Raw genomic sequence first — 8,610 nt, 5'->3', positions numbered from 1 at the left:
GCGCCTTAGGGTCTAGTTGGCCTACAGTCCCCACCACTGTATAAATGAGGGGCCCAAAGGAGGGAGCAAGGGGTCATGTCCACCAGGAGGAGGTGAGTCAGGCCCTCCCCTGCTGATGATCTGCCAGCCAAGCCACGAAAGGATGGTGAGACTAATGAAGATAAAGACTGTTTGCTGAGCACTTCCAAGTACCGTCCGGGTGCTCACCCCACCCAAGGTCCAGCGAGGCTGGCCAGAGCCCAGGGTGTGAAGCTAGAAGAGGCGCTCCCCTGGGCTCGTGTAAGGCCAGGGTTGCACCTGAGGGGTAACGCCCCCCTCACTGCCCCCTAGCGTGCCCCGCCCCCCCCCCCCCCCCCCCCCCCCCCCCCCCGTCCTCCTAACACTGCACTCAAACCTCACTGACCATGTCTCAGCTCAGGTTATAAAGCGCTGCTCCATTAACACCAGTCTACGAGAGGCATCTGCAAGGGTGGGCTCCTTGCTTCCAACAAGTAGAACCAGTTTTGGCACCTGGGTCCTCTTCCTGCAGACTCGGGCTGCCGACACACCTCCGCCAGACAAGTCGTGGGGCACTGGGCTGTCTTCCGGGTGCGAGAAGAGAGCATTTAAGGCCCAGTCGGGGGGCAGCAGGCAGCGCCTACCCAGAGGCAGTAAACCGGTGGCCCACGGACCAACTCCAGCCTGCAGATGGCTTTGCTTCTGCTTTTGGAGCACTCGGGGAAAATGTAGGCCGCTATTTAAAAATGAAGTTTTACGTGGGGCACCTGGGTGGCTCAGTCGCTTGAACGTGGGACTGTTGATTTCGGCTCAGGTCATGATCTCAGGGTCATGGGATCCTGCCTGGCAATGGGCTGTTCGCTGAGTGTGGAGCCTTAAGATTCTCTCTCTCTCTCTCTTTCTCTCTCTCTCTCTCTCTTCCTCCCTCTCTCTGCCCCTCCCCCACTCATGCTCTGTCTGTCTCTCTGTCAAAAATAAACATTAAAAAACAATTTTTTTAAAACAGAAGAACAACAGACTCCGATGAAAGTTCTATGGGATGCATGGGGCAACTGGGCCATCTTTCCGTCATCTGACGTTTGTCTCCCTTCCTGTTGGGTTCCACATCGCACCGTGGGGTCAGCAAAGCGCACCAGCACGGTGCGGCAGGAGTGAGATGGCCCCTCTTTGTTCTCCAGCTCCCCTTCTCCTCCTGGTCCTCAGCTGATGGCCCCGATTCTTATTTCAGTGAGAAAAGAGACGCCATTGAGAAGGGAGCCACCACGTCTCCCCACCACCTGCCTCTTGACCCTCGTTGCTAGACAGCGACCTGCTCTAATCTGAGCCAGCCCCTTGGGTAGTGCACCGGGCCCCAGGCCCCCTCTCCTGCCCAAGACTTCACCCTGCATTCTCCTCCTCTCTTCTAACATCTTCTAACTCTTCTCTTTCTGTTCACCAGCATGCTTTCTCTATCTTCAGCCTTCCATAGAAAAATAAATAGGGGCACTTGGGTGGTTCAGTTGGTTAAGCGTCCCAGCTTCAGCTCAGGTCATGATCTCACAGTTCATGAGTTCGAGCCCCGCATCAGGCTCTGTGCTGACAGTTCGGAGCCTGGAGCCTGCTTCGGATTCTGGAACCACTCTGTCAAGGTCACAGTGTCCTCCATTTCACTATATTCCACACCTCGTCCTTTCTCCTCATCTCTGCAGCACTAGTCTCCCCGATCCATCCCTCCACTGAAAACCCCTCTTTTGTTTGGCTTTCAGGACACTGTGCTTCCCTGGTTTCCCTCTTCTACACTCTGTCATTTCGTCCACATGCATGCCACCGCTTCCATAAAGGGAAATGTACGCCCTGATTTTGGGCGGATAAACGAGGGCAGACAATTCTTCCTGTATCTGCTGGTTCTCAATCGCCTTCAGCTTAAAATAGTCCCTGTGCCAAAGTGGCATATTTTGGGGTGACATAGCCTGATCCCTTTCGACAGTCATCTGCAAGCCAAGGAGAGAGGTGTCAGGAGAAGTCAACGTTGCTAACTCCTCGATCTCTGACTTTCAGCTTCCAGAACAGTGAGAAAATAGATTTCTGCTGGTTAAGCCACCCAGATTATGGTATTGTATTAGAGTTACCTTTGCAAACGAATACACCATCACTCATTTCTTTTCTTTTAATTTTATTTTATTACAGTGTTGTTGACAAAGAACAGAACTCCGTCTAGCACTAAAACGACAAGTGACCTTGAGCTAGCTGTCCACATGGGTCAGGCCAGATGTCAACCCCAAAAGAAGGGTAATGGAATCACTGAAGAGTCAAGAGGTGAAGGGCAGACAGAGGTAGGAGATGGTGTGTGGCTTTTGTTCTCCTCCACTTTCCAGATGGAAAACCAGGAGGAAATGAGTAAATGCAGTGGGATAAGAAATTCAAGTTTAAGTAAATTGTTAAAGTTATACAAGTAGAATGAAAACCTTAAAATAAATATTTTTAAAATGGAGAAGGGCAGGAAAGATGGGGAAATGTTAGCGAGCCAGATTCTTCACCCATACTTTGGAGCGTGATCAGATACAGACTAAATCTGATAATTTATGAAATAGAGGAATAAAAAAATGTGCCTTTTCATTGTTTCAGAAAAACAACAAACAAGTAAACATGTCTCTCTCTGGGGAGGGTTACTGTGTGTGTAGCAAAGTTTTAGGAGAAAGCAAGATTCCTTTACTTCTTTGTTAGCATTCTATTTTATCTTGATCTTTAAAATTATTTGCCCTTGGGTACTTGGGTGGCTCCGTTGGTCAGCACTCGACTTTGGCTCAGGTCATGATGTCACAGTTCCTGAGTTTGAGTCCCACGTTGGGACTCTGCTGACAGCCCAGAGCCTAGACCCTGCTTCGGATTCTGTGTCTCCCTCTCTCTCTGCCCCGCCCCTGCTTGCACTCTGTCTCTCTCTCAAAAATAAACATTAAAATTATTTGTCCTTATTGCTTTCATAATTAAAGTTTTGTTTTCTAAAGAAAATGTGGGCACTGGGTGGCTCAGTAGGCTGAGCATCCAACTTCAACTCAGGTCATGATCTCGCGGTTGACGAGTTCAAGCCCTGCATCGGGCTCCGTGCTGACAGCTCAGAGCCTGGAGCCTGCTTCAGATTGTGTCTCTCTCTGTCCCTCCCCTGCTCATGCTCTGTCTCTGTCTCAAAAATAAAATAAACATTAAAAAAAATTTTTTTAAAAAGAAAGAGAACGTTCACCAAATGTTAAGTGGAAAGGACGGTATCTAAAATAATGCCGTTGCCTTTGAAGAACTTGGTGTTGAATCTTGTATCTCCACTTATAAACAGATTTGTTCGGATAAATACAGTATAGTACTTTAAATGCACTTCTCTTCTTTATGATGCTTTAAAATTTTTTTATTTTCTCTAGCTTACTTTATTGTAAGAATACAATGTACAATACATATGAACATATAAAATACGTGTTAATTGACTATGTTATCAGTAAAGCTTCTGCTCACTAGTAGGCTATTAGTAGGTAAGTTTGGGGGGAGTCATACTTGCATGTGGGTTTTTTACTGCGTTGGGAGATCAGCACCCCTAACACCCTGTGTTGTTCAACAGTCAACTGTACTGTATAATAAGATTCCAGTATACTTTACATATCTAGTTATAACATATGTTACAAAAATTATTTGGAAGAAGTAAACCACTAGTAATGGCTAGTAATGGCTAATTCTGGATGGGGAGAACATTGGTGTTTTTAACCTCTGAAATTAAAAACAGAAAAATATCACTTTTATGATCAGAAACATTTTGTCTTAAGAGCTGGTACCAGAATTTTTCTCAGGGAGAGACATTTTCAGTATATGAGGTTTTTTAATTGAGCTTTTTACTGTAGTTCTAGTCTAGTTAACATACAGTGTTATATGAGTTTCAGGTGTACAATATAATGATTCAACACTTCCATACATTACTCTCAGTGTTTGTCATAAGTGTACTTTTAAGCCCCTTCACCTGTTTACTTTACCCCCTCCCCACCTCCCCTATAGTAACCATCATTCTCTAGTTCTTGGATTGGGAGTATTTGAGATTTTGGAAACACCGTCTTAGCCCTTGTGGTATGGGTGATAACTGGGACAAGGCGTAGATATCTGCCACCAGCCAGACAGCACTAAAGAACCCCTGTGTATTCCCCTTTCAAGCTGCAGAGCCAACTGTTGCTTGAAAGCCATGCCCTGGTCACAGAGACAAGTCCAAGTTCTCAATCACTACTTTTCCATAAGCTGCTTTTCTATCAAATTCCAAGACAATAGGGTCCCCACTGTGGTCTCCATGTCTCTGTAAGAATACCAAACAGCCCCTGACTAGAAGGATGGGTGTCGTGGGAGTGATAGGAGGGAAATCAACAACGTGTAGATTGATATTCAGAGGGTACGTATAGCTGTGGCAGGTGGGACAGGAGGTGTTGGCTCTAGCCCACAAGAAAAGCTCTAGTTCAAGACTGGACTGTCCTCTTTTGTCCAAGAGTTTCTAGAGGACCCTATACATTCATGCCATGAGAGTAGAGTAAGCTAGGAGTCGCCAGTGGGTGGGCTTGCATGATATGGTCAACTGGACAAAATCAAAGCTGTGTGCACAAGAAACCCTACCGGGTAGGTGCCAAGGTAGTTATGGGATGTACTGGAGGCAGCTAACTTTCTGTCTCTGGTTTTGGGTCCCTTTGGAAACTTCTCAGACTGAATTCATTACTGAATTTATAGTCTTTAAGAGAGTGTCCAGGAGTTGTAAACTCATGGCTCCAGCAGCCAGGCAGATGCATGAATCTGCAAAGCAAACAGGTGAAGGGAGAGTGGCGAGACCCTGAGCTGGACAGATAGAACCACAGAAACCAGATGCAGCAGAACTCAGCCCTCTAGGTGCAGAGAGGCAGCCCCCTGGAGGAGAATCCAAGGCCAGTCTGATCAATTCAGATCATGAAGTCACTGGCGAATCAGGCCAGGACTGGAGGCATTGGCTCCAGCAGTGCCGGTCAAGGTTTCCAGACAAAACCTTAAGCCTAATACTGGTTCCACCAAATCAGGTTACATTCATCAGCCTTTTGCTCGATTGTTTGCTCCACTTTTTCCCCTTTTCCCCTCCCTGATACATTTTTCTTTTTGGTTTAAGCAAAACAGACCTTGAGTTTCTTGTTTCTGGAATGTTACAAAAAAACAGCTTACTCAGAAAAGCTTACTTTCCATAAATACACTGATTTCCAAACGAGAGAAGATGATAACTGGGAAGCTGCAGACATTCCTAATTTGTTTTTCTTTGTTTGCTTGACTTTCTCAGGGACATGATCATCTAATACACACATTCTTTTCAGATCTGCATGCTAGCTTTGGAGAATTGACTAAAATTCCTTAAGCCAAAGGGGTTTGCAATCAACAATTCTTCCGGAGCCCACTGACAAAGAGAAAAATTGTCATCCATATAAACAACATGAAGTTAATGACACTCAGGATTAAATTCCTCCTTTTTGTTATGTTTAAATACATCAAAACAAAACATTAAATCAAGAAAAATGACCTATCTTGATACTTCCCCTACCCGTCTACAATGTGCTAGCACAGTTGGAGGCTAGAAAGCTTCTAGAATTAGGAACTAATTTATAGAATTCACCAGTGAAGGCATATGGTCCTCGGCTTTTCTTGATTGGGAAGTTTTTGATTATTGACTCAACCAATAATTGATTCAATTCAATAATTTCTCCCCACGCTAGTTGTAGGTCTGTTCAGACTTTGTACTTCTTCATGATTAAGTCTTGGTAGGTTGTATGTTTCTAGGAATTTATCCATTTCTTCTAGCTTTCCAATTTCTTGGCGTATAATTATTCATAGTATTCCTTTGTGATCCTTTTTATCACCAATCCTTCACGAGCTCTTCCAAAACATGGAAAAGAAGGAAACATTTCCAAACTCATTTTATGAGGCCAGCGTTACCCTGATACCAAGGCCAGAGACATAGATGCCACAAGAAAACTATGGGCCAGTATCTCTGATGAATATAGATGCAAAAATCCTTAACAAAATACTAGCAAATCTAATTCATGAGCACATTAAAGCTAGCATGCACCATGATAAGGTAGGATTTATCCCTGGAATGCAAGAACAGTTCAATGTATGAAAATCAATTAATGTGACACACCACATTAAGAGAATAAGGATAGGACTGCCTGGGTGGCTCAGTCAGGTAAGTGACCGACTCTTGATTTCAGTTCAAGTCATGATGTTGTGGTTGTGAGAGGGAGCCCCGCATGGGTTCTGCACTGAGTGTGGGGCTGTTTGGGATTCTCTCTCTCTCTCTCTCTCTCTGCCCCTCCTTTGCTCATGCTCTCTCTTTCTCTCTCAGAATAAATAAACTTTAAAAAAAGAGAGAATAAAGGTTTAAAAAAAACCCACATAATCATCTTAATACATGCAAAAAAGCCACTTGACAAAATTCAATACATTTTTATGATAAAAACTCTCAACAAACTAGAAATAGAGGGAAATGATTTCAAGAAAATAAAGGACCTATATAAAAAGTCTACTAACATCATAAAAGTCTACTAACATCATACTCATTCGTGAAAAACTGAAAGCCTGTCCTCTAAAATCAGGGATAGGGCAAAGATACCTCCTCTCATCATGTCTGTTCGACATAGTACTGGAAGTTCTAGCCAGAGCAATTAGACAAGAAAAAAAATCAAGAGGCATTCAAATCAGAAACAAAGACTTAAAATTGTCCCTGTTTGCAGACACCATGATTTTATAAATAGAAAATCCTAAAGACTCCATTAAAAAAAGCTGTTAGAAGTAATTTAAAAATTCAGTAAAGTTGCAATATACAAAATCATCATTCAAAAATCCATTGTTTTTCTATACAAATGGCTCCTCAACTTATTATTTTCAACCTTGTGAGGATGTGAAAGTGATACGCAGTCAAGTAGAAACCGTACTTTGAAGTTTGATTTTGGATCTTTTCCCGAGCTAGCGATATGTGGTACAACCCTCCCCCGTGGTTCTGGGGAGCAGCAGCCAACCCCGCTCCCAATCAGCCACACCATCACAAGGGTAAATGATCGATACCCTTACAACCATTCTGTATCCATGAGACCATTCTGTTTTTCACTTCCAGTCCAGTATTAAATAAATTACATGAGATATTCAACACTTTATTATAAAATAAACTTTGTGTGAGAGATTTTGCCCAATATAGGCTAATGGAAGTATTCTGAGCACATTTGGGGAAGGCTAGGTTAAACTAAGATGTTCAGTAGTTTAGGTATATTTCATGCATTTTTGACTTACAACTGGACTACATTTTGGCTTATTGGGATATAACCCCACTGGAAGTCAAGAAAGATCTAACAATGAACTATCTGAATGGAAATTAGGAAAACAATTCCATTAAAAATAGTACAAAAAAAAGAAAAAAAAATATCCTGGAATAAACTTAACCAAGAAAACAAAAGAGTTGTATACTGAAAACTACAAAACATTGAAGAAAGAAATTAAACAAGACACAAGGAAATGGAAAGACATTGCATGTTCGTGGACTGGAAGACTTAATATTGTTAAAATGTCCACACTATTCAAAGCATTCTACAGATTTAATGCAACCCTTATCAAAATCACAGCAGCATTTTTTAAATAGAAAAAGCAATTCAAAAATTTGTATGGAACAATAAAGGATGATGAATGGCCAAATCACCCTGGAGAAAGAAAACAAAAGTAGAGGTATCACAGTTCCTGATTTCAAACTATATCACAAAGCTAAAGTAACCAAAACAGTGTGATATTGGCATAAAAACAGACACATAGACCACTGGAGCTTAAATTAGAGCCCAGAAGTAAACCCATGCATATATGGTGAACAAATATTTGATAAGGTAGCCAAGAGCACTCTATGGGGAAAGGTAGTCTCCTCAATAAATAATATTGGGAAAACTGGATATTCACATGCAGAAGAAGGAAATTGCCCCCCCCCCATCTTAAACCACTCACAAAAAATGCAATGGTTTAAAGACTTAAATTTTTTTTTTACATTTATTTATTTTTGAGAGACAGAGAGAGACAGAGCATGAGCAGGGGAGGGCAGAGAGAGAGAAGGAGACACAGAATCAGAAGCAGGCTTCAGGCTCTGAGCTGTCAGCACAGAGCCCGATGCAGGGCTCGAACCCACGAACTGTGAAATCATGACCAGATCGAAGTCGGACGCTTAACCAACTGAGCCACCCAGGCGTCCCTTAAAGACCTAAATGCAAGATGTGAAATTGTAAAACTCCTGGAAGAAAATATAATGAAAAAGCTCCTTGGGACTATATCAAACTAGAAAGGCTTCTGTCCAGCAAAGGAAGCCATCAACAAAATGAAAAGGCCACCTATGGAATGGCAGAAAATATTTACAAATCATTGTTAAAATTCGACCAGGTAAATTTGAATATCTAACTGGTTTTATTAAGTGATTCATGAGTTAGGCAGCATCCCTTGCAGAAAGTAGAGGGGAACTTCAAGGAGCCGTAGGCATACACAATGTACGGTTTTTAAAGAAAGAGAGGGCAGAGAAAAGGAATTTATTAGCAAGGAATGCATTGTTTTAGGCAAGGTTGCCTTCCTCAGGAGAATGGA

Source organism: Panthera onca, chromosome A3, assembly GCF_046562875.1.
Source record: "Panthera onca isolate mPanOnc1 chromosome A3, mPanOnc1 haplotype 2, whole genome shotgun sequence".
Classification (NCBI taxonomy): domain Eukaryota; kingdom Metazoa; phylum Chordata; class Mammalia; order Carnivora; family Felidae; genus Panthera; species Panthera onca.
Note: the sequence above shows the minus strand (reverse complement) of the source record.